Raw genomic sequence first — 27,954 nt, 5'->3', positions numbered from 1 at the left:
GTGCGTGAAACACTACTGCAGCTGAGATTTCACTTCTAATCCTCTACATCTGTTATTATGGTGGAGGCTGCTCTGAAGAGTTAAATAACACAAGTCTGAGGACCAAAGTGCACTTTGAGCAGGTGTTTTCACAGGGTTCAGTTCACTATGACTTAGTCCTGGCAGCTAGTGTTCAACATCTCGGCATAACTGTGGTTTATATAGAACTTAATAGTCATAGCTCACATCATTTAATGTTCTCCTACACTGCCTAAATCTCTGAGAAAACGCTCATCAAAAATTAGAGTGATTTTGTGTAACTTTTTCTTTACTTACAATTGGAAAATAAATCTTTTGAAGGGGCTTTTTCTTTGTTTTATGTGATTAACTTCAACTACATTCTTCTGGACACTACAGTTTTGGTGGGCATATTGTTTAAAGGAAGTCTATACCAGCATTACTCAAACAAAATTAAAAGTGGCAATTAGTCAATTCCTAGTTCAAAATCTTTATTTATTTTAATCTTTGGAATTCTTTCTGAAAATGCACACAAAGAAAAAAGGCCAAGAGAACTAGAAAAATTACCCCTTAATGTTTTATTTTTAAAACATGACACAATCAACGCTTTAAATAGTAATGAACTATAAATAGAGAACAAATATCATAAAAGGTATTAGATGCAAACTTTTGTAACTTCTCCAAGTTTACAATCAAAACTGAGGAAATACAGAAGTTTTCTTTTACCCAGGCTGCGGCACTAAGAACTGAGAGAAATCTTTAAAAAGAAAAATGGCACAATTCTCATGTTCTTTCATGAGCTTACATTTTTAGAACTATAAAATATTTCAGCAATCACAGTCATTTAAATAAAGTGACAACACTTTTCAACACTGATAGCAATAACATATACATAACAATAACATACACATAACATTATGGACACCAAAGGATTTTTCTCTCTCTGAGATGCTTTGAATTTTGTGCAGCTGATCAAAGGTAACTATGTTTTGCCTCAGTCAGTCATGTGAAATAAATCTGAACTCTTTCCTCCAAATGTTCTATGAATACTTTTGTTCATGAGCTAAAATTTCATTTCTTGTCACTTTCTAATATGGGCTTATTTAGTGTGAACTGAAAAACTAAAAAGTTTAACATATGGCATGGAATCAAAATCGAGAAAGTGTTTCATGAATGACCAGTTCTTCAGTGTTATTCTAATTCATAATGAACTACTGTCTAAATGCTTGTGCTATGGAATTGATAAAATGTTCACAAAGGGAATCAATTAATTTGGTTGGCATGCATTCCAAACTGGGACTTTCCTTCTTTTCAGACAAGTGCTCTTCACTGAAGCACTAAGGACACCGCACAAAGGAAACAACATTATTGAGAAACAGGATTTGACCTGTCAAGCCCTGGTCTTTTAACTGAAAGCACCAGGTCTCCTGATTCAATTTTTTTTTCTTTAAAATTTTTGAATTCTGGATTTGAGGGAGTTTAGATCATTCAGAATGATAAGAACTTTGTCTCAACCAAGATAGTAAAAGCAACATTTAGCTTTGACTTTTTCTTTTGTGTGTGTGTGTGTGTGTGTGTGTGTGTGTGTGTGTGACAGAGACAGAGAGAGTCAGAGAGAGGGACAGATAGGGACAGACAGACAGGAAGGGAGAAAGAGATGAGAAACATCAATTCTTTGTTGTGGCTCCTTAGTTGTTCATTGATTGATTTCGCAAATGTGCCTTGACAGGGGAGTTACAGCTGACCGAGTGACCCCTTGCTCGAGCCAGCGACCATGGGCTCAAGCTGGTGAGCTTTGCTCAAACCAGATGAGCCCACGCTCAAGCTGGCGACCTCGGGGTCTCAAAACCTGGGCCCTCCAAGTCTCAGTCTGATGCTCTATCCACTGCCTGGTCAGGCAGCTTTGACTTTTATCTGATTAAACTATTTTTATAGGCATCACAACAACTCTTACATTATCAGAAGCTACACTTTAGCACTCTGTCGTTAGATATCTGAAGACTGTAAACTACAATATGTCCTAATAGTTCTTTGAATTACATTTAGTGATGCTGCATCAATAGGTATTATTACAAAGGCCTCATAGAATCATATACCTTCCCTGGCAAAACCCTACAACGCAGTCACAGTTTAGCTAATTAAAATTCCATAAAATTTAATATGAAAAATTACTAACATATCATTTTACATGCAAAATTTAAAATAATGTTAACCTACCAAAAGAAAATATCTGTTAATAATTATATCCTTTTAAAACCAGAAGTAAATAATAAACTCTGTTGACATTATTTGTGACTGTGACTTTCTCTCCTCCTCCCAGCACTAAATAGATTGTCAGTCACATTGCAAGTAGGTATTCCTAATTCTTGACAACTTTATTTATCATTTAGATGCATTGCTTTTATTAATGTTCATTTCTGGAAATGTTACATATGCACAAATAATTAATTGAACTTGATTACTGCTTTGAGTATAATCATAAATTATAAACAAGTAATTAGAAATACACGTGTAGAATGTCATTAAACATTTGAATTTACTTCGTCCTAATGAAATGGATAGCAAATAAGTGAGGTTTTTAAATTACTTCTATTGAAATATAATTTATATACCATAGAATCCAGCATTTTAAAGTTTAAAGTTCAATGGGTTTTTATATATTCAAAGAGTTGTACAAACATCACCAGGATCAGCTGTAGAATATTTTCATCATCACACCCAAAAGAAATTCTGTATCATTAATGGTTACTCCCCATTCTCATACGTTAGCCTCTAGCAACAACAAATCTACTTTCTATTTCTTTAGATTTGCCTAATTTGGACAATTCATTTAAATGGAACCATACAATATGTGGTCTTTTATGATTGGCTTCTTTTACATAGCATATTATACTGCTCACAAAAATTAGGGGACATTTCAAAATGAATATGAAACTATAAAATATCCCCTAACTTTTGTGAGCAATATATTTTAAAGGTTTATGCAGTTTGTAGCTTATATCAGTACCTCATTCATTTTTATGTCTGAGTAATAATTTATTGAATGGATATACCACATTGTGTTTATCCATTCATCCACATATAGACTTTTGAGTAATTTCTACTTTTTGGCTATAATGAATAATATTGTATAAACATCCACATAAAAGCTTTTGTGTATATATTTTCACTTTTCTTGAATATATTTAGGAGTGAAATTACTCAGTCATATGGTAAATCAATGTTTAATATTTGAGGAATTGCCAAATTATTTTCCAAAGTGGTGGCAAGCTGTTATATTCTCATCAACGTATGAGAGTTCCAATTTCTTCACATCCTCCCTCACACTTGTTACCATCTGTCTTTTTGATTATAGCCAAAATAGTGAGTGTGAAATTCTTAATTTGTATTGTCCTAATGACTAATGATGTTGAGCACCTTTTCATTTGCATATTGGAGACTTGTATTTCTACTTTGGAAAAAAAATGTCTATTCTATCCTTTGCCTAGTTTTTTTTTTTTAATTTTATTTATTCATTTTAGAGAGGAGAGAGAAAGGGAGAGAGAGAGACAGAGAGGGAGAGAGAGAGAGAGAAGGTGGGGAGGAGCTGGAAGCATCAACTCCCATATGTGCCTTGACCAGGCAAGCCCAGGGTTTTGAACCGGCGACCTCAGCATTTCCAGGTCGACGCTTTATCTACTGCGCCACCACAGGTCAGGCCCTTTGCCTAGTTTTTAATTGGATTAATTGTCATTTTTCTATTGAATTGTAAGAGTTATATATTTTAACTCAAGTTCCTTATGCGATAGATGATTTACAATTATTTCTTCTAAAAGGTCTTTGTTTACTTTATTGACATAATTTAGAGCATAAAATGTGTTAATTTTGATGAAGTCAGTTTTATCTTTTTTTTTTCTTTTTTTTTTTCCCCTTGTTCTCTTGGTGTCATAGCCAAGAAACTATTGGCTAACCCAAGGTCACATAGTATGTGTGTATTCTTCTGAGAATTTTATACTTTTACCATACAGTGCTATCAATCAGACTCAGTTGGCAAATACATGGATTAACCCACTGTATACATATGTATTAACCCACATACTTGTAAATATGCACATATTTGCACAACAAAGGTATATATGGCAAAAGTACATTAAATTGATTTAAGAACAGCATATTTATAGGGTTGAAAGTATGCTGGTTGTAACTACTACAACCAAAATAATATAAAGGACTTGTTTTCCCATTTTTTACATGGGTTTGGAACACTATTTTTTAATTACAATATATACCCATTTTTTGTATGGTTCCTTTTTTAAAAATATTATTTAAAAAATTAAATTTAACAAGGTCACATTGATCAATAAGGGTACATAGGTATCAGGTGAATGTTTTTACAGCGTTTGAAGAATTGATTATGTTGTATTCCCATCACCCAAAGTCAAATCATTTTCTGTCACTGTATATTTGTCCCTTTTTACTCCTTTTCCCCAACACCTTCCCCACATCCCTCCCCCCCTGGTAACCACTTCACTTTTATCTATGTCCAACCCATGTGTGAAATCATACAGTTCTTAGCTTTTTTTGATTTACTTATTTCACTCAGTATAATGTTCTTAAGATCCATCTACGTTGTCATAAATGGCAATATGTCATCGTTTTTTATGGCTGAGTAGTATTCTATTGTATATATGTACCACATCTTCTTTATCCAATCTTCTATCAAGGGACACTTTGGTTGTTTCCATGTCTTAGCCACTGTAAACAATGCTGTGATGAACATGGGGGTGCATGTGTCCTTATGTACCAATGTTTTCAAGTTTTGGGGTAGATAGCCAGTAGAGAGATTGTTGGGTCATATGGTAGTTCTATTCTTAATTTTTTTAGACACCACCATATTTTTTTTCCATAATGGTTGTACTAATATGCATTCTTACCAACAGTAAATGAAGGTTTCTTTTTCTCCACAGCCTCTCCCAACACTTGCTATTACCTGTCTTGTTGATAATAGCCAATCTAACAGGTGTGAGATGGTACCTCATTATAGTTTTGATTTGCATTTCATGAATAGCATGAAATAGCTAGTGAAGATGAGCATCTTTTCATATATCTGTTGGCCATTTGTATGTCTTTTTTGGAGAAGTTTCTGTTCAAATCTTCTCTCCATGTTTTAATTGGGTTGTTTGCTTGTTTGTTGCTGAACTTTGTGAGTTTCTTATATATTTTGGATATTAACCCCTTATCAGAGCTGTTGTTTGCACATATCATCTCCTATTTAGTTGGTTGTCTATTTGTTTTATTGTCGTTTTTTTTTTGCTGTGCAGAAGCTTTTTAGTTTAGCCCCATTAATTTATTTTTCTCTTTGGGGTCAAATTTATAAATTGTGATCTATGCAATGTGAACTGAGGAATGGAACAGAGGCAGAGGGAAAGCGGTCAGAGGGAAAGTGGAAGAGAAGATGGGATCAGAGAAGAGAAAGAGATTAGTAAAATTATACATACATAACACAGCATTATAGAGAACAGGACAGCAAATCCTGGAGGGAAGTGGGGAAGGCATTGGGGGGAGGGGACAAAGGGGGGCTGAGGGGATCGTGGGGGTAGGGGGAGATATATTTGGTGGAACACTTGAATCTATGTAAACACAATAAATTAAAATCATAAATAAAAAGAAATTGTGTTCTATGGCCAAGGTCCATGAGTGTAGTACCTATGTTTTTTTCTGTGTAATTTATTATTTTAGATCTCATATTTAGGTCTGATCCATTTTGAATTAAATTTTGTGAAAGGGGACAAACTGTAGTCATGTCATTCTTTTGTATGTGGCTTTTCAGTTTTCCCAGCACCATTTATTGAAGAGACTTTTCTTTTTCCATTGTGTGTTTTTTACTCTTCTGTCAAAGATTATTTGTCCATATATATGTGCTTTTAATTCTGGGCTCTTCATTCTGTTCCATTGTTCTGTATGTCTGTTTTTCTGCCAATGCCATGCTGTTTTGATGTACCTTCATAGTACAGTTTGAAGTCAGAAGAGTGGGACACCTCCAGCTTCATTCCTTTTCCTCAGGATTGCCTTGGCTATTTGGAGATTTTTATAGTTCTATACGTATCTGTTGATTTTTTGTTCTATTTCTTTAAAAAATGACAATGGGATTTTAATGGGCATTGCATTAAATGTGTATATTGCTTTAGGTAATATGGCCATTTTAACTATGCTGATTCTTCCAATCTATGAACATGGAATATATTTCCATTTTATTGTCTTTTTCAATTTCTTTTAATAATGCTTTGTCGTTTTCAATATATAGGTCCCTCACATGCTTTGTTCAGTTTATTCCTAGGTATTTTATTTCTTTTTGTTACAATTGTAAAAGAAATTGTTTTTCTGAGTTCATTTCATGAAATTTTATTATTGGCATATCAAAAAGTAATAGGCTTTCATATATTGATTTTTCTATCCTGCAACTTTACTATATTGGTTTATTGTTTCTAATAGTTTTTCGGTGGAGTCTTTGGGGTTTACTATATACAGGATTGTATCATCTTCAAAAAGTGATACTTTTACTTATACTTTTCTGATATAGATGCCTTTTATTTCATTCTCTTTTCTGATTACTCTGGCTAAACTTCCAGAACTATGTTGAATAAGAGTGGAGAGAGTGGGCAACTGTGTGTTCCTGATTTTAGAGAGAAAGCCTTCAGCTTTTCACCATTTAGTATAATATTAGCTGATGGTTTGTCATATATGGCCTTTATTATGTTGAAGTAATTTCCTTCTATTCTGATTTTATTGAATGTTTTAAACATAAAGGGATGTTGTATCTCATCAAATGCCTTCTCTGCATCTATTTATAGGATCATATGATTTTTGTTTTGTTGATGTGGCGTATTATGTTGATAGGTTTACATATGTTGAATCATCCTTGTGCTCCTGAAATGAATCTCACTTGATTGAGATGTATTGTTTTTTTAAATATGTTGTTATATTCAATTTGCTAGTTTCAGTAGTGGCTTTTTCGTGGGTGATTACCATTAGGTTATTTAGAGAAAAAATGTCATATGTACAAGAGTCCTTTGTCTTATGACTTCTGCACTCCTTTGCTACTGAAGATCTTTGTCCTCTCCCTTTTTATGTTATTGTTGTCTCAAATTATTCTTGTTTTTATTGTGACCTTGTTGGAGCTTTTACTTGTAATTTTGATTTATATTGTTCTTTGTGTCTGTTCGAACAACCCGCTTGAGTATTTCCTGAAGTGGGGGTTTTCTAGTAATAAATTCTCTCAGCTTCTGTACATCTGCAAAAGTTTTTATTTCTCCTTTATATTTGAAGGATAATTTTGATAGTTATAGTATTCTTGGCTGGTAATTCCTCTTTTTCAGTACTCTTGGCTGGTAATTCCTCTTTTTCAGTACTTTGAATGTTTTGGGCCACTCTTTTCTGGCTTTTAGAGTTTCTGCTGAAAAATCTGATGATAATCTAAGGGGCTTTTTAAAATATGTTATGTTCTTCTTTTCCCTTGCTGCCTTGAGCATTCTTTCTTTGTTATTAATTTTTGACAATTTTATTATGATGTGCCTTGCAGTAGATCTGTTTGGCTTGAGGTGACTTGGCATTGTCTTTGCTTTTTGGATTTGAGTACTAACTCTTTCCATAGGCTTGGGAAATTCTCATCAATTATATGTTTAAATAGGCTTTCTCCATTCCCTTCCTCCTCTCTTCTTCTGATGTACCCATTATTCTTATATTATTTTTCTGATGGAGTCAGATAATTCTTGTAGATCTCTATCATATTTTTTTAAAATTTGTGAGTCTCTCTCCTCTTCCTTCTTTAGCATCTCTAGTTGCCTGTCTTCAATGTCTCTGATTATTTCTTCTATCTGTCATGTTCTATTTAGGTAAACTTGCTACCTCATTTTCAATTCAGGTATTGAGTTCTTCATCTCTGTTTTGTTTTTTGGGTTTTTTTTCTGAAGTTGGAAACAGGGAGGCAGTCAGACAGACTCCCGCATGCGCCTGACCGGGATCCACCGGCACGCCCACCAGGGGGCAATCTCTGTCCATCTGGGGCGTCACTCTGCCGCAATCAGAGCCATTCTAGCACCTGAGGCAGAGGCCACAGAGCCATCTTCTGTGCCCGGGCAAACTTTGCTCCAATGGAGCCTTGGCTGCAGGAAGGGAAGAGAGAGATAGAGAGGAAGGAGAGGGAGAGGGGTGGAGAAGCAGATGGGCACTTCTCCTATGTGCCCTGGCCGGGAATCAAACCCAGGACTCCCGCACGCCAGGCCAATGCTCTACCACTGAGCCAACTGGCCAGGGCCTCTTCATCTCTGTTTTTAAAGATTCAATCTCCTTGGTGAGGTGTTCATTTTATTTTCTGAGCTCAGTGTGTTGGCTATTGGTATTTTCTCACATCTCATTGAGTATTTTCTGAACTTCAATTTTGAATTCTCTATCATTTAACTCTAAGGTTTCCATGTGATTAAGATCTTTTTCTAAAGATTTTTCATTTTGTTTTTGAACTACAGCTCTGTGTTGTATAGCCATGGTATTAAATTTCTTCTTCCTTGATGGCATTTGAGAGTGGTATTAAGAACTTTAACAAAAAAAACCAACAACTAATAAATAATAAAAATTAAAAAAATACAATAAAAATATAGAAGTTTAAGATATATTGACCAGTAAAAAAGAAAACCACAGAAAACCAAAATCAAAAACCAAAAAATAAATAATCAAAAGCAAACAAAACACCCACAAAAAGTAAGACTAAGAATATAAAAATTAAATGAAAAGAAATTCAAAAGAGAAATGGAGAGAAAAAAAATAAGAAGAAAAGAAAAAATGGAAAAAGAAAATGAAAAATAAATTTTGGTTTTGAAAGGTTACTGATATCTTCCAGTAGGTGTTGCTGTACTACAAGTTCTACCTCTGAAATTCCTGGACTGTCATCCACTGAGATGCTTCTGTTGCAATGATGTAGGCAGGGCCGCCGTTGCATTGGTGGGTGTGGTGTGTTGTGAGGGCTTTATGGTTTCTAGTTTGCAGCTTTGGCTTTATGGCTCTGGCTTTCCGGGTTACGAAATATCTAACAATGGCAATCCCAGACTTCTTGGAACTCCTCTTCACCTCTCAACAGACCAGGAGGTCAGACATGGAGCACCTATGAATTTCAGGGGTGCTCCAGAAAGTAGCTCTGGAAAGCTACCTGTGGTGTTTGTCTCTGCCATTGTCTGTACCTGAGGTGAGGGAGGTGGGATCTAGGAGGCTGGGATTCGCACTTTGTTTTTCTCTCTTTGCCCAGTGTAGGCTGCAGGAAGATCACGGGAACACTGGCTGTGACCCTGTATTCTGGCTATTTTGGTTTAGTTTCTCCCACCTCTGACCCTCTATCTCACTGCTCCTTCTGATAGTAGGAAACCCAGTCACTCCCGGTTTCCCTTTCCATAACCCCCAGACAAAATCCAGATGACCTGAGCTTTCCTCCTCCCCAGAGTTTGGTACCGAAAAAAAAACAAAACCCATTTACTCCAGGTTTGTCTCTTCTCCAGAGTCAATCATGAATGCATTTTATCTTTTGTCCCTTTTTCAACCCATCCCACCTTTAGTCCATTCAGTGCGTGGATCTTTCAGGTGTACTTGTGAGGCCAGCTGGGGATCCTATGCTGCATTATAGTTGTTCAGTTTGTTGAAATTTCAAGAGGAGAGATCAGGAGTATCTTTCACTTCACCATTATGATGACATGATCCCTTATGGTTCCTTAATTAGTAGTGAGGCAGTAAAAATTACTCTTGTAACTACCCATAATATGTGAAGACTACACCTGTTCTAAGGTGATAGAAAGATTTGGTAGAAACTAAGAACTCAAACAGACTTGGGTTCTAATCCAAACTCTACTATTTGTATGTCCCTGGGCAAAGTACTTACCATCTCAGAACCTATTTCTTTAAAAAAACAACAACAAATGAAGCAATGGCATTCATTTTGTAATGGTCACTTATAAGTTCAAAAAGAGATAACACATGTCATGCACTCAGCAATCTTTCATTAAATACTCTTCCTCCCAAGTCCCAATAAAAATCATCAACATATTTTCTATTTTCTGCTATTCCAAAATGAAAACCTTTCGTCTGGCTTTCAAGAGTATATAAATTGGGAGCCAGTTTTTAATATATTCTCATTTTTTAGTATCTTTTACTAGGTATAAACTAAAGTACTAGGTTTAAAATGTTCTCAACCACAACGGTCTTATGATATTACAGAAAAACCTTAAGGAAATTACTTTAGAAAGGCACAGTGTTACCAGTGTCATAAGAAGTGCAAGCAAATTGCCTGACCTGTGGTGGCGCAGTGGATAGAGCATCAACTGAAATGCTAAGGTTGCTGATTCAAAACCCTGGGCTTGCCTGGTCAAGGCACATATGAGAAGCAACCAATGGACAAGTAAACTGAAGCAACTATGCATTGATACTTCTCCTTCCCCCCCTTCTCTCTTCTCTCTCTGTAAAATCAATAAATAATTTTTTTTAAAAAAATAAAGAAACCCAAGCAAATTACTTGGGCTTCAGAAAATAAGATTATACAGATCAGTTAAAGTGAATCTTGAAAAATGGTTAGGATTTAGATAGAGGTAAAAAAAAAGAACTAGCATAAAAACATAAAGATATGAACAAAAGAGATCATACTTGCATATTCCTGATGTGTCTATAGTAAAGGGTATACACAGAAGTGAAATGGATCCAGATGGACCACAGAGGGCAATAAATGGCTGAATGACTTTGACTTTTATCTGACAGGTGATGAAGGGCTAAGCGGAAAAGACTCATGTTAGGAAGAGTATGCTAAAAAAACTTTTTCTTCCACCAATACACACAATAATTTGGAAAGCAGAGGCAGACCAGCCTAATCGAGAAACAAGTTAGCTGTAATAATATTCCCAATAAGGCTGATACTGCTATGTGCCTTCCAATGGCCATCATTACCCCAATTTCTGCTAACAAAATCCTGATTTTGTTTTAGAATTATCTAGGCAGCACATACTTAGGAAAAGCGATTTCTTTCCGCCAAAATAAAAAGAGAATGATGTAGGCCAGGGTGAGTAAACTTTTTTTATAGGCCATTTGGTTTCAGTCACTATAGCTCAACTCTGCTATTGTGACAGGAATGAAATGACAGACAATGTGTAAATAAGTTAACATAACTGCATTCTAATTAAACTTTATTTATGGACAATGAAATTTGAATTTCACATAATTTTCATGTGTCATTAAATGTTTTTTAAATTTTTTCAACCATTTAAAAATGTAAAACCACTCTTAACTCATAGCCCAGAGACAACCTTCAGCATGGCTGGTGGACCATGGCTTGTCAACCCCCAATCTAAACCAATCACAGCTGCTCTGAACTCCTTGCCAGATATAGTTTAGGAAGCAGTGGGTTATGTTACGTGGTTCTGATTAATCCTATGTAAGGGAAAGCCTGTTGGAGGATTTCTAGAAAAGATTTGCTCATTTAATGAAAAAAAATATGCCAGAGCCTGACCAGGTGGTGGCTCAATGGATAGGGCATTGGACTGGGATGTGGAAGACCCAGGTTCGAGACCCTGAGGTCGCCAGCTTGAGCACAGGCTCATCTGGTTTGAGCAAAGCTCACCAGCTTGGACCCAAGGTTGCTGGCTCGAGCAAGGGGTTACTTGGTCTGCTGTAACCCCACGGTCAAGGAACATATGAGAAAGCAGTCAATGAACAACTAAGTGTTGCAGCAAAAAACTAATGATTGATGCTTCTTATCTCTCTTCATTCCCATCTGTCTGTCCCTAACTATCTCTCTCTCTGACTCTCTCTCTGTCTCTGTAAAAAAAAAAAATGCCAGAAAAATTAAGACTCTGAAAATAAATTGTTTAGAATTGTGTGGGCTATTTTTACATCCATGAGAGAAAGTCCAGAGATTCACGGAGGACCACTGTTACTGATATGCCAAGTAAAAGACATAAGTGAAACTAAATCAGAATGAACTCAGGGTAATGGGACACAACATAGTTGCTTGAAAAGAAACTGTTGAGGTAGAACTGGTGTTCCAGTGGCTTCCAGGTTAAAACACAGATGAAGAAACTGAGTTTTTATATTTGGGGTTGAATTTTACATTTTTATGCAGGAAATAAAATCCACAAAAACAGATAAAAAAAATAGAACTACCATATGATCCAGCAATCCTACTTCTGGTTATATATTCAAAAAAACTGAATTCGGCCCTGGCCGGTTGGCTTAGCGGTAGAGCGTCGGCCTGGCGTGCGGGGGACCCGGGTTCGATTCCCGGCCAGGGCACATAGGAGAAGCGCCCATTTGCTTCTCCATCCCCCCTCTCCTTCCTCTCTGTCTCTCTCTTCCCCTCCCGCAGCCAAGGTTCCATTGGAGCAAAGATGGCCCGGGCGCTGGGGATGGCTCCTTGGCCTCTGCCCCAGGCGCTAGAGTGGCTCTGGTCACGGCAGAGCGACACCCTGGAGGGGCAGAGCATCGCCCCCTGGTGGGCAGAGCGTGGCCCCTGGTGGGTGTGCCGGGTGGGTCCCGGTCGGGCGCATGCGGGAGTCTGTCTGACTGTCTCTCCCCGTTTCCAGCTTCGGAAAAATACAAAAAAAAAAAAAAGTCTGAATTCAGGATCTCAAGAGATGTTAGCATTTCCACATTCACTGCAGCACTATTCACAATAGACAAGTTATGGAAACAACATAAATGTTCACCAGTAAAAGAATGAATAAAGAAACTGTGGTAGGGCCCTGGACAGTTGGCTCAGTGGTAGAGCGTCAGCCTGGCATGCAGGAGTCCCGGGTTCAATTCCTGGCCAGGGCACATAGGAGAAGTGCTCATCTGCTTCTCCACCCCTCCCCCTCTCCTTCCTCTCTGTCTCTCTCTTCCCCTCCCGCAGCCAAGGCTCCATTGGAGCAATGTTGGCCCGGGCACTGAGGATGGCTCTGTGGCCTCTGCCTCAGGCACTAGAATGGCCCTGGTTGCAACAAAGCAATGCCCCAGAGGGGCAGAGCATCGCCCCCTGGGGGCATGCCGGGTGGATCCTGGTCGGGGGGCATGCAGGAGTCTGTCTGACTGCCTCCCTGTTTCCAGCTTAAAAAAAAAAAAGAAACTGTGGTAAATATATTCAGTGGAATGCTACTCAGCCTTAAAAAAAGAAGAAAATTCTGCAATATGTGACCGTATGGAAGAACAATAAGAACATTAGGCTATGTGAAATAAGCCGGTCATGAGAGATAAAGAATATATGATTCTACTTATATGAGGTATCTTAAATAGTCAAATTCACAGAATCAGAGTAATATGGTATTCTCTTGGGGCTGAAAGGAGGCAGAAATGGAAAGCTACTGATTAATTAGGAATAAAATTTCAGTCAAGCCAGATGAATGAGTTCATGAAAGCTATGATAACACAATGTACCTAAAATCAGCCATAATATTTTGTACACTTTAAAATATGTTGGCCCTGGCCGGTTGGCTCAGTGGTAGAGCATCGGCCTGGCGTGCGAAAGTCCTGGGTTCGATTCCCGGCCAGGGCACACAGGAGAGGCGCCCATCTGCTTCTCCACCCCTCCCCCTCTCCTTCCTCTCTGTCTCTCTCTTCCCCTCCTGCAGCCAAGGCTCCATTGGAGCAAAGTTTGCCCGGGTGCTGAGGATGGCTCCTTGGCCTCTGCCTCAGGCGCTAGAGTGGCTCTGGTCGCGACAGAGTGACACCCCGGATGGGCAGAGCATCGCCCCCCTGTCGGGCACATGTGGGACCTGTCTGCCTCCCCATTTCCAGCTTCAGAAAAATACAAAAAAAAAAATATGTTGAGAGGGTAGACTTCATGATATTGTCTTATTTCCTCAATAAAATAAAATGAAATAACAGAAATGTATGTAAGGTAAATTAATTCACTATTTGTTTTAATAAGAAGAAATAACTTACAACTAAAGTTTAAGTGTCCAATAAAACCAACTGTTAGAGGGCATTTACTATTTATTGCTGGCAGGAGAGTAAACTGGTACACAGTCTAAAAAAGCCAGTTGGGAAGATTTTGTAAAGTAATAGTTTGGATTTTCTATGACTCAGCCTATTGTAACTTTAGGCATCTGCCCAGCGACACTGTTGCAATGCAATATGAATGTAGACCCAATCCAGGACAGGTTTCTGCAGCACTGTTATCATAGCACATAATTGTTAACAATAGATAACATAGGAATAAATTATGTCACATTCAGTATATAGAATACAATTAAATGTGTGTGCAAAAAAATGTAAAAGATTATATGTAATCATTTACGTAAAATTTTGGAACATATATTGTTCAACATGCTTACATATGTTATAAAAGAATAAAAACCTAATTGTAAAAGTATAAACTAATATTAGGAGATTTGTATTTGGGCAGGAGGTAAAAAGAAGAAGAGGTTATGGGAAATAGGACAAGCAAGAGGAAGCTTTGAAAGACTGTATTTTACATTTTATTTAATAGAACAAAGGCCTGCAGCAAATGCAACAACATTATTAAAATGTGTCACATCTAGATGGTGGATTCATGGATACCTGCAAAACTATATTATTGCATGTATGAAATATCACATAATTTTTAAAGAGTGTCTTGCAGAGTTCATTTTAATAGCAAATGTTTTTCAAGAATGAACACTCTCAATCACCAAGTCTATGAGAAAATTCAACATTTTTACTGCACACAATAAGATGCTGTAATAAAAATGAAGTGTAAATTAAAATGAAGTATTTCTTTGAGATTGTAAAAGAGATAAAGAACCATTCAGTACTCTATATGAAACAAGCAACTTGATCCATTAGCAGAAGACAGACGACTTATCAATGTTTTCCCAAACAGCTGGCTGAAGTAATTATACTTATATAGCTGGGAAGCAGCAGAAAAAAAAGTCAAAATGTCATACCCTTACATTGACATAGTTTGGAGTATTCATAACATTCTGACAGTAAGAAAAAAGAAACTGCCTGAATACACAATCTAATAACTGTTATTACCTCATCACTTTAAATCCATCTTTGAATGTTGTAATTTTAATGCAACAGCATCTTAATCATTTAAGAATAAGTTAAGTAAAATGTTTTTAAAATACTTTACAATTTGAAACATCACATTTATACTAAACACCGATATATTGAGAAATATAAAATAAACCACATAATAAAATAATTTGCATTGAATTATATTGGATATAAAGAAGTACACAAATAATTGTATAGCTCTATGGACTTTTATAACATAAACACACAAAGGTAAGCACAACCCATGGAGTATTATCAACATACTAGAAATGGAGTATTACCAACATACTATAATAGATACCTCTATCAGGGTTCCTCCCAGCACTACCTCCCCTCCCCAAAGTAACCATTATTCTCACTTCTAATGCCACAGATTTGTTTTGCCTGGTTTTAATCAAGATTATCTGTTCTAGTTCCACTTGCTCAGCTTTATTTTTGTGAAGTTCATCAATGTCTGAAGGTAGCATTAGTTTATTCATTCGCATTGCTTACACTCCCCTTTTGTATTACTGCACCACAAAGTGCATATTTATTCCACTAGTGAAGGACATTCTGACTACCTCCAGGTTTTGGTATTTATGACTAAAGCTGCTATAAACATATTAGTCTATATCCTTTTAGATATGTAAATAGGCATTTTTGTTACATACATACACATATGTTGACTTATCATGTATGCAATATGTTCAGTTTTAAATTTTTCAAATATGATTGTACCAGTGAGAAGTATAAATGAAATAAGAATGGCAAAAAGTGATTATCAAAGCTAAGTGACTGGTACATGGGTGCAGGGTACTGTTTTATTTACTTTTGTGTGTGTGTGTGTGTGTGTGTGTGTGTGTGTGTGTGTGTGTGACAGACAGAGAAACAGAAAGAGGGACAGATAGGGACAGACAGACAGGAAGGGAGAAAGATGAGAAGCACCAATTCTTTGTTGCTGCACCTTAGTTGTTCATTGATTGCTTTCTCATACGTGCCTTGACCAGGGGGCTACAGCAGACCAAGTAACCCCTTGCTCGAGCCAGTGACCTTGGGTGCAAGCTGGTGAGCCTCTCTCAAACCAGATGAGCCTGCGCTCAAGCTGGCGACCTCTGGGTTTCAAACCTGGGTCCTCTGTGTCCCAGTCTGACACTCTATCCACTGCGACACCGCCTGGTCAGGCTGTTTTATTTACTTTTGATATACACTTAAATCTTTGATAAAAGATTTTTAAAAACATAATAGTGACCTGCTATTTTGTAAAAAGAAAGTTGTTTTCTTTAAACAGTGTCATGAAAGACATAGAAAAAGCTGTGAAAATGTTCCAGATTGAAGGAGGCCAAAGAAACATGACAACTAAATATAATATCTGATCCTAAACTGTATCCTGAATTAAAAGAGGAAAAGTGTTTAATGGACATTAGTTCAGTTGATAAAGTTGAAAAGAAAATGGTACATCAAATGGAAGTTCTACATCAATGTTAAATTTTATTGAAGTTGATAATTACACTGATTATGTAAGAAAATACCCTTAATACCCTTACATTTAGGAACACTCATTGTAGTATTTTGGAGTCAAGGGACCAATGTAAGCAGGTTACCCTCAAATCATTCAAGGAAATAAATTAAAATTAATAAAAGTGTGTGTGTGTGTATGTAAAGAATATGAGCAACTAATGAAGCAAATCAAAACAAAATTTTTATCAAATATTTATCTGTATAAAAAGCATATAAGTATTCTTTATTCTATTCTTATATTTTTCATCTGCTGTATACATTTTAAATTTACAGAAGGTGGTCAAAGAGTACAAATTTCCAGTTATAAGGTAGGTCCTGGTGATATAGAGTAGAGCCTGATGACTATAGTTAAGAATACTGTGTTGTATATTTCAAAGTTGCTAAGAGAGTAGATTTTAAAAGTTCTCATCGTTAGAAAAAAATTCTAACTATGTGTGATGATGATTGTTAACAAAACTTATTGTGGTAAATATTTTACAATATATACATCATATTAAATCATGTAAAACACTTCAAACAAATACAATGGCATTATGTCAGTTATAGCTAAAAAATAATAAATATATCAGGATGAATTCCTGGCAGAGATGAACTCAAACTAAATGTATTTTCCAGAAAAAGAGAGAAGAGTGTTTGTAAAAGAAAGACAAATAAGCGGAAATGATAATAAATTAAGGAATACATAAGCCGAGGGACGTGATGGGAACTGAAAAAACAAGGGCCATTTTAAGGGTGATTAGATTTTATCATGAATTTATGGGAGTCAAGAATTTTATAAGCCCAATGAAATCATATTTATTCCTCAAAAAATAAGTGCTAGAATGGCATGAGGCTAGAAATGGAGAGGAAAATTTGTCAGAAGTTCCAGTGAGAGATAATGAAGACAAAATGCAAATGATGTCAAAGATCTGGAAAAGGTAATAGTTGATCTGTTAGTGTTGAGAGAGGCACAGAGAAAGAATGAACCACCAAAACTCTTAAACTAGTCTTTTTTTTTTTTTTTTTTTTTGTATTTTTCCGAAGCTGGAAACGGGGAGTCAGTCAGACAGACTCCCGAATGCGCCTGACCGGAATCCAGCCGGCATGCCCACCAGGGGTGATGCTCTGCCCATCTGGGGCGTTGCTCAGTTGCAACCAGAGTCATTCTAGCTCCTGAGGCAGAGGCCACAGAGCCATCCTCAGCTCCTGGGCCAACTTTGCTCCAATGGAGCCCTGGCTGCAGGAGGAGAAGAGAGAGACAGAGAGGAAGGAGAGGGGGAGGGGTGGAGAAGCAGATGGGTGCTTCTCCTGTGTGCCCTGGCCGGGAATCAAACATGGGACTCCTGCACGCCAGGCTGACGCTCTATCACTGAGCCAATCGGCAAGGGCCTTAAACTAGTCTTTTTAAGTATGTTTCTTGATCTATTTCTTTGTTCTGTTGAGAACTGCAAGAAAATGTGCTACCTGACTTTACATCTTAATTGCAATTGAATACACAATAATCTTAAAGGGAGACACAAAGAAAGGTGTATCCAGCCTGTCTGAAATCCTACATAAAAATACACTTATTTCTACATTGTTTGGATATAAAAAAGATAATACAGTCTTTCTTTAAAAAAAATATATAATGGTTTTTTTGTCAGCATGGTGAATGAGTTTCAGTGCATACATTTCGACAAATGGAAGTACTCAACTAGATTTTGTTGGGGTTTGTGCACCAGTAACATTGAACTTGCAGTTTCTTAGCCACACTGAATTTTCATCTTGATTTCTGATGTCCCGTAGGCCACCCTCATCCAACCTTCTACAAGTCAACGTCATTGTGGATCTACCTCAAAGAAGTCTTTTCTAACACACTGAAATTAATGAAAATAAAATTATTTCCAAATAAAAAAATTTTTTTAATCTCTGTCCCAATTTATATTCTATAAGGAGGGTTATATGAGTTTCCGCTGCTCAGTCATAGTTGTTGACTGGTTGCGGTGAATCTGTGTATTTCAGCCATTCTGATAGGAATGCAGTTGTAGTTCATTGTAGCTTTCATTTGCATTTGCATTTTTGAAAACTGATGTTGCTGTGTCCCTCTTCATACCTTATTAGGCTCTTTGGATACTCTCTTTTGTGAAATAACCATTTGACTCTTTCCCCCATTTTTCTTTCAAATTGTCTGTATTTTCTTATTGCTTTGTAAAAGTTCTTTCACATGATTTCATTTAAATTTTTTAAAAAGTGGTTTCAAAGAGATATCAAAATTACAGAATAAAAGACTCGAGTTGTATCCCCTGTCTCTGAGGACTAGTTCCTGTAAACGTTTTAGAAACTCCACTTTAGACCAACGCATAGAACTTTTATTTATAGCTGAATGGGTTTTGTTTAAATCTCACTTGAGCAAGTGACTCCAGAGTAATCACAGTTCTGCTTTTTCTTTCTCAAAGAGGCACAGGCATAACAATAACTGAAAGGCTTTCTAGGCAGCGGTGAGGGCAGAGTTGACATAAGATGCCAGAAACTAAGTAGACTTAGCCTGGTTTTTTATCTGTTACAGTGAAGTTATCTAGTTGGTATTCATCAACCATTTTCTACCCATAGTAAGAAGTATATTTTACATCATGGTTCATCACACACAAATATGACTAAAAAAAAAAATCAGTATTTACTTTTACTCCCTGTTCATCATACTCTGATAGTTTCTATATATTCTATCTTATACCATTTCTTTGTTGTTGCTATTTTTAGCACAAGCTCCAATTCACTAAACTGATTTCACATGACAACTCTTAGAAAAACATTGCCATAGAACATCCCTTCTCAATTTTAATATTTTTACAAAATCATCTAAAATTCTCATTGAAATGCTGATTCTGTTTTGGTAAGTTGGGACAAGCCATTATTAGTAATACTATTATCAATATCCTCATTGAAACCACTCAACACAGATATTGTAAGACATAAATGGATATTTGAGACTTTCTAAATGAAACTATCAAATCCATAGTCCTTTCATATGTACATCTTTTGTACTTTTCCTCCCATGCATGGCATTCTTATAGTCCGCTCTTCTTCCAAATGCCCACATGATCTGGAACCAGCCAATCACTCTTAGAGTTTGTCTGGCTTGCCAGAGAAGAGAAAAAAGTACAGCATCCTCAGTCTCCTGGGGATTGGGGGCAGTACTTTCTGATTCAGAGGTCTGGGGTAAAGCCTGATATTTCTAAATCTCTAACAAGTTCCCATATGATGCTGGGCTACTGGTCCATGGCTCTCATTTTGAGTAACAAAGGTCCAGAAAACAAGAAAGCAGATAGTTAAGACAATTGGATTTAAGTATTAATAAGACAAAATGGCTCAACACATCATTAAGCTCCAAAACTTGCGCAAGGGCCAACCAACGAAAGTCTCTGAGGAAGAAGTACACAGAATCACCAAAATGGCTGATGGGATTCCGATTACAAAGGAAGTTGAATAAGACCTAAAGCAGGAGACGGACTGAGAAAAAGCACCAAAGTATTGAGCCCTGAGCCATATGACAGGCAGCTTCTATGGGGCAGAAGAAGAAGTGGAGATGACTCTGGTCACACAAGCAATGTCAAACCCACAATATTACAGGAAGAACCTGCTGAGTAATCTGCAGTTGGGGAAGTAAAAAGGCTTTGAAGTCAACAATACTAAAATCACGAAGAATAGCATCAAGGCCAAGAGCGTAGGTCATTGGGGATATAGGGAAACTGTTCTGGAGTCTGGAAGACAATCTTGGCAAGGATCAGGAACGTTTCGCCTAAACAGAAAACAAAGGTTTCTAACAGAGAGTGCAAATGGTCCAGCAGGAGGCTCTTGGCCTATATGACACTTTTGTCCCCATCGGATTTTAGCCTGACCTTGTTCCCTCATTCACATACTAGTGGGCTGTACACAATGCTCAACCAGACCCACTGGGTGGGCCAAGTCCTAGTGGGAGTTAAAGGAACTGGAAGAAAGTGTAGCATCTGTTCCATAGTGCTTTAAAAGAAATGGAATAGAAAGGCAGTGTCAGTTAATGAAAGAAATAGAAAAATAGAATTGGTAGAAAAAGCCACTTAGAGAAAGAAAAAAAATATTATGAAATGGATTAAAAAGTAAAATAATCACACACAACAATATTGAGTTTATAAAGTGTTCCAGGACACAGAGTAAGGGATTATTAAAGGCTAGGTGGCTAGAGAGGTGGTTCACTAAGCTGCTTATGGTAATAATAAGTGATTAGGATGATCCAGGCACTGTGCTAAGGGCTTTATATATAGGATTACAGTATAATTGATCAACCAGACCCATAATGTTTAGATAGTAAGAGAGGACATTAGAATAATTAATTATATAAAATAACAAAGAATTATTTTCTGATCAAATTACTAGTTTTAATATATTAGACTTATGAAATAACTCCATCAAAACAGTTTTGTGTAATGAAAATAAACAGAATATATCCATATAAATTAAAGCCAAGTTAAAAGAAAAATGTCATATATTGATTATTTCAAAGCTAACTATAAAATATATATCTAGGCCCTGGCCAGTTGGCTCAGTGGTAGAGCATCGGCCTGGCGTGCAGGAGTCCCGGGTTTGATTCCCCACTGGGCACACAGGAGAAGCACCCATCTGCTTCTCTACCCCTCCCCCTCTCCTTCCTCTCTGTCTCTCTCTTCCCCTCCTGCAGCCAAGGCTCCATTGGAGCAAAGTTGGCCTGGGCGCTGAGGATGGCTCTGTGGCCTCTGCCTCAGGCACTAGAATGGCTCTGGTTGCAACAGAGTGACCCCGTAGATGGGCAGAGCATCGCCCCCTGGTGGGCATGCCGGGTGGATCCTGGTCGGGCGCATGCGGGGGTCTGTCTGACTGCCTCCCCATTTCCAACTTCAGAAAAATACACACACACAAAAAATATATATATATATATTAAAGCAAAAGTAAAATATCTTTATATAATTTTAATACTAAAAATGTCACATGTTAATAAGCAATATGAATTCCTGCCTGATTGGCTCAGCAGTAGAGTGTCGGTCCAACATGTGGATGTCCCAGGTTCAATTCCTGGTCAGGGCACACAGGAGAAGCTATAATCTGCTTCTTCACTCCTCACACCACCTTCTATCTTCCCTTCCCTCAGCCATGGCTCAAATGAGCCAGTTGACCCCAGACACTGAGGATGGCTCCATGGACTCACCTTAGGCACTAAAATACTTCGGTTGCCTAGCAACGAAGAAGCAGCCCCAAATGGGCAGAACGTCAGTCCCAAACAGGAGTTGCTGGGTGGATCCTGGTCAGGGTACATGTGGGAGTCTATCTATCAGCCTCCCTGCCTCTCACTTAATAATAAATAAATAAGTAAGTAAGTAAATAAATAAATATTATTAAAAATAAAAATCAACCCTGGCTGGTTGGCTCAGTGGTAGAGCATTGGCCTGGCCTGTGGAAGTTCCAGGTTTGACTCCCAGCCAGGACACACAGGAGAAGTGACCATCTGCTTCTCGACCCTTTCCCCTCTCTTTTCTATTTCTCTTTCCTTCCCTTAGCCAAGGCTCCATTGCAGCAAAGTTGGCCCCGGGCACTAAGGATGGCTCCATGGCCTCTGCCTCAGGTGCTAGAATGGCTCTGGTTACAATGGAGCAACACCCCAGATGGGCAGAGCATTGCCCCCTAGTGAGCTTGACAGGTGGATCCAACTCAGGCTCATGTGGGAGTCTGTCTTTATGCCTCCCTGCTTCTCACTTCAGAAAAATACAAAATAAATAAATAAATAAATAAAATAAAAACTACACAATAATAATTATTATTGGTACATAACTATAACTGTAGCCACATTTGTATCTGTCTCTAACCCATGGTATGGTATTTTGCTAAAAAAAAATATAATACTTTTCTAAGTGATATTTGTCCACAAGATTTTCTGGATACATCTCTCAATGCCACTCACATCAGAAGGAGCCAGCTGTTCTAGCCCATGTTCTTATTATACTTTGTTTTATTGGCAAAGCCTTATATGCTGTCCTTGAAAAGCAGAAAATAGTTTGGTTATATCTGGAGAGGGCAAGAAAAAGAGATCTAGATTATCCCTGGTCATCTTCAAGGTTAACAGCAGTGAACACCAGAAGAAATTATGGCTGAAGCTTCAAGTACAAAGTTGCCTATCAAATCCATTATGGCATATATAATACCTTATTAAAAATATCTGGAGAGAAATTACATGTTTGGGACATATAATTATCCCTATTTGCATTTATTATCTTGTTGAATTCACAGAACAGCCATATTATATTGGGCCTATCTTTGGGTAACATCTATAACTGGCAGAAGCAAGATTTGATTCCAGGATGTGCAACTCTCGGACTAGTGCTCCTATTCATGCTCTTCCTCCAGTGTAAGGTTGGTGGATAGAGGGATAGTCACATGGGGAACCTAGGCCTGCGAACTTTGGCTAGGACCGCCCACAGCCAAGCGCGCCAAAAGAAACTTCCTAGTAGTCCTTGGAAAAAAAGTGACTGACTGTCAGCCAGTGAGATTTCTCTACGTCATATTAGCCCGACTTCCCTAGAGGGGACCCCTTTTTAAATTTACCCACGCAGTCTCTCAGTGCGCGATTTTCCTGACCTCCATCTTCCAGGCCAGTGAGTCTCATCCGAGAAACGCTCTGTACTTAATAAAGCCTTTTGAACTTACTACACTTGGTGGCTCCGAGACCTGTTCCTTCCGTCTTGGCGGGGAAAAATACCTTACATCCAGCTCTTAGGATTCCCACTTCTTAAGTGCTTTCCTAGGTCTCAGTTCCCAAACAAATGTCCTTCAGACTGTGGTCTGGTCTCTGCTCTCAAGCCTTTGAAAATGCCTCTCCTCAGTTAATGGATTTTTGGGTTTTCTCCCCACAGTTTTTGAGTCAAAAATCAAGTCAACATGCTTTTATACTTTTCAGCTTATTTTAAGAGGTGTGATGTTTTTGCTGCTATTCTTTCAAATTTTATTTATTTAATATTTTCCTTTAAAAATTGTGGAGAAGGCAAATTAATTTTTCCTGACATGGACCTCATATATCAGGTCTGTTTGGCTTATTTGGGATTGCTACCTGGCCTCTAAATAATCTGAATAGTAGATATAGCAACGTTAGTATGACTTACTTCCAAAAATGATCAGATATCAATTACACAAGAAATAACTCAAAGGTGAACAAAACTAAACAGAAATACTATCATATTAACATCTGGAGAAGCTCAGATTGCAGAATGGGAGGATCTTATGAAATCTTTTCATTTAAAGACAATAAGAGTGCCTGACCAGTGCTGGCACAGTGAATAGAGTGTTGACCTGGGATGCTGAGGTCGAAGGAAGGAAGGAAGGAAGGAAGGAAGGAAGGAAGGAAGGAAGGAAGGAAGGAAGGAAGGAAGGAAGGGAGTGATGGGAGGGAGGGAGGGAGGGAGGGAGGAAGGAAGGAAGGAAGGAAGGAAGGAAGGAAGGAAGGAAGGAAGGAAGGAAGGAAGGAAGGAAGGAAGGGAGGGAGGAAAAAAAGAAACAAAATAAATTAGAAACATCATAAATATGTCGGCTAGTATTTTTATTCAAAGTGTTGGATGCCCAGAGAAAGGAACTGTCTTATCAATTTTTCTACTTTAGTACAGTTATCTCTAGTCTCTCTTGCTGTGTGTGTGCTCATGTGTTAATGAGTGTGGGCTTGCACATCAGCAAGGGAAAAAGATGCTGGTACTCGTTACATTTACTAATGTGCCAAACATCCAATTACTCCTTTCAACTATGTATATTACACCTTACTTTATACTTAGCATTGTGCAAGCTCTACAGAGAGAACATCCTTCCCTAGAGAAGCATAAAATTTAATTGACTACTCTTATAAAACTAACTTTTTTTTCAAATTAAATATATTCAATAAAACAAATGCCTTTGTTGACACTTAATAGCCTAGGTGATAACCTGAAGACTCTGGCTTAATTTCTCAAATGAGTTCAAGGCTTCAGGTTGGTGTTTTTCTAAAAGGCAATAATCACACTGGAGCAGCAAGCCGCATAAGCAATCGATGCCCCAATTCTTGGGAACAGCCAAATTGTTTACATAACTAAGTAGTTGCATATCCTCCTCCTTTTTGGAGGAACCATGAACTGGGGAAGTTAGATATAGGCGTTCCTGCGCCTGCCTGGATACCCGCCAAATATTGTAACAAAGTTGAGCATCCCTGCGTGGACCATGTGATCCACTTCCTAGTGTAGTCGGATCACCGAGAGAATCTGCTTTCTAACAGCTGCCTGTGAAAAAGCAGGGAAGATTTCTAAAGAGAAACTCGACAGAATCAATTGCAGGTTATATTATAGAAAACAGGCTGCTTCATCATTGTTTCATTTTACCAATAGATGGCACTGTGGGCAATGATATGGAGTGAATGAGCCACTACATTAATTAAAAAAATAAAAAGAAAGAAAAAGAAAAAGCTTTTGGCGGGCCTAGGGAGGGGGAGCAGAAAGAAAACAAATAGCCCAACCTATTACCAAGTAGCTTACTCTCAGAAGTGCTTTTTATAGTTTTATAAATGTTTCTACCTTAATTACTATTTTTTCCTTCTCTGACCTTGCTTCACCGAAGACTATTAGGCAAATCATTTAACCCGATTTCACATCTATTAAATGAGAAGGTTAGATAAGCTCAGGGGTAGAAAACTGAAATGCTTGCTAGAGCCAGAGAGTTTATTTATGAGTTCAGAGGGTCTGGTGCTACAGGATAAGGAGTCTAAGCCGAGCCTATCCAAAATAATTCGATTTTAAATGTTTCTGTTTGCTTTCTGGTTAGTTTTGTATTTTTAAAAAATGCAATAAACTAAAGAGAGTTTTGGAAACAAATTGTTGTCTTCTTAAGTATATGATGTCTGAAATTTTCTCTAGTTATAAAACACGATTATGCGTTTTAAACTCTACTAGAGGAATTATCTATATAGAACCACTGTATTTCTAAGCATCTATAAACATTACTATGCATCATTCTATTTTCTTTTTTCTTTTCTTTTCTTTTTTTTTTTTTTTTTTTTTTAGTGAGAGAGAAAGACAGTGAGAGAGACAGACAAGAAGGGAGAGAGATAAGAAGCATCTACTCATATTTGTGGCACCTTAGTTGTTCATTAATTGGTTCTCATATATGCCTTGATTAGGGGGCTCCAGCAGAGTCAGTGACCCCTTGCTCAAGCCAGAGACCTTGGGCTTCAAGCTAGCAACTTTTGGGCTCAAGCTAGCAACCTCTCACTCAAGCTGGTGATGCCATACTCAAGCCAGATGAGCCCACGCTTAGCCAGCAACCTCAGGGTTTCAAACCTGGGTCCTCAATATCCCAGGCCTATGCTCTATTCACTGCACCACCACCTGGTCAGGCCATCATTCTAATATCTTCAGTCTCTGATAAATCTGTTTAAGCCTAACATGAAACAAAGAGAAGTATTATCTCTCTTCCATTAAAATACAGAACAGGAGGAGGGGGGTGCATTTGGGGCGACCCTAGAATATATGTAAACACAATTAATTAAATTAAAAAAAAGAAAAAAAGAGAAAAAAAATACAGGACAATATGAAAGAGACTTCTAGACCATAAGATTCCCTTAACTTCCATCTTTTTCCATCATAGCAGCACCACCATCAACTTGAGTCTGCAATTAGCAATCTTACAAATTGTCTGGGGTTTGGTTTTTTTTTGTTTATTTGTTTTGTTTTGTTTTTTATAGCTTAATGTTTCTTTATTTAATTACAGAACTCTTTCTGAAACCTCTACTTTTTACAATATAATTTGTAAGAGTGGATAGATATATTTGTATTTTTGCCTTTATTTTATTTTATTTTTTAATTTTAATTTATTGTGTTTACATAGATTCTAGTGTCCCTCCTCAAATAGTCTGTCTTGTATCTCTTTCACTTTGGGCATATCATCTGCCACTGAGCCTTGCCAGTTTTACCTCCAAGCTCTGTTTCTATACGATTCCTAATTTTTAATCCCTGTGATTACTATACAAATTCAGATACTCATTGTCTAGATTTCACTCAACAGGCTGAATACCTAGGTGGAGCAGTGAGTGCCCATGGAATAAGGAAAAAGTGTGAGTGATTCAGGAGGCATCAAGGCTAAACATGGGATACAAGAATTTGGCCCATACTTATCTTTCCAGTCTTGTATTTACATATTAACTCAAACATACCCTACATTTCCATCTTCAGTTACACAGAACTACTCACTATCATTAGAACAAACCTTGTGACACATTTCATAGTGTGTAATACACTTAACTTCCTACCAAATTTCTAGATGTCTTTCAAGATCCAGTTCAACTAAGTCCTCCACAAAGCTGTCAACAGTTCTTCCCAATAAAAATAATGATTACTTACTCCACAACTGCATGTGTTTGTACTCATTTCTCACATAACATTGTCATCATGTTGAGTTTATGTTCTGCCAGAGACTATAACCACTCATCTTTCATACTTACTAAATGGCACCTAAAATAATGTCTTCAAAATCCATCTGCCCGAGCCTGACCTGTGGTGGGGCAATGGATAGTGTCGACCTGGAAACATTGAGGTCGCCAGTTCAAAACCCTGGGCCTGCCTGGTCAAGGCACATATGGGAGTTGATGCTTCCTGCTCCTCCCCCTTTCTCTCTCTCTCTCTTTCTCTCTCTCTCTCTCTCCTTCTTCCTCTCTAAAATGAATAAATAAAAAAAAATTAAAAATTAAAGAATTCTTACCACAATAAAAATTAAGGAAAAAAAATCCATCTGCCCGAGTTTGAATCCTAGGTCTACCTCTAAGTAAACATGAGATTTTGAGCATGTGAACATACCTTTGCAAACTTCATTTGTACGTTACTAACAACAGATGGCATAGGACTGTTGTGAGGATCAGATGTGAAAATGCATGCAAAGTGCTTACCACAGTGTTTGGCACATGTGACCTACTTTACTATTTAAATTTTCTTTTGTTTTTGTTTTGTTTCTTTGTGACAGAGACAGAGAAAGAGAGAGAGAGAGAGAAAGAGGGACAGATAGGGACAAACAGGACGGGAGAGAGATGAGAAGCATCAATTCTTCGTTGCAGCACCTTACTTTCAGTGGTTCTTAAACTTTCTGAAGTCGAGGCACTTTTAAAATCCTACAAATAATTGTAGGCACAAATTTCTGAGAAATATGTTATAATAATGAAGTCAAATATTAAGGAAAAAAATATAAAGTCCAAGCATGCTTTTATGGTAATTAAATGAAATAAATATGACAAAATTAAATTTATTCTGACATTAAAAAACATTTTATGTTACATTTTTTGAGTTATACTTTTTAGAATTAGTAAAAAAGAAGGATTAAAAAAAAAAACAAAAAAGTTTCTTTTTATATAATTAGATACATTCTTAGTAAGATTTAGTAAATTTGGCAGGTTCTGGCGCAAATGTGTTAAATTTTTTCATTCTT

At 37.4% G+C, this 27,954-nt stretch overlaps 1 protein-coding gene across 2 annotated transcripts in view; it reads right to left on the bottom strand.

Moving 5' to 3' along the window:
- PRKG1 (protein kinase cGMP-dependent 1) overlaps positions 1-27,954 on the bottom strand; it is a 1,486,994-nt gene that overhangs the window by 322,508 nt on the left and 1,136,532 nt on the right. The gene's annotated exons all lie outside the window — the stretch shown is intronic.

This window comes from Saccopteryx bilineata, chromosome 9 (assembly GCF_036850765.1).
Source record: "Saccopteryx bilineata isolate mSacBil1 chromosome 9, mSacBil1_pri_phased_curated, whole genome shotgun sequence".
NCBI classification, from domain to species: Eukaryota; Metazoa; Chordata; class Mammalia; order Chiroptera; family Emballonuridae; genus Saccopteryx; species Saccopteryx bilineata.
Note: the sequence above shows the minus strand (reverse complement) of the source record. Positions and strands in the feature narration are given on the sequence as shown.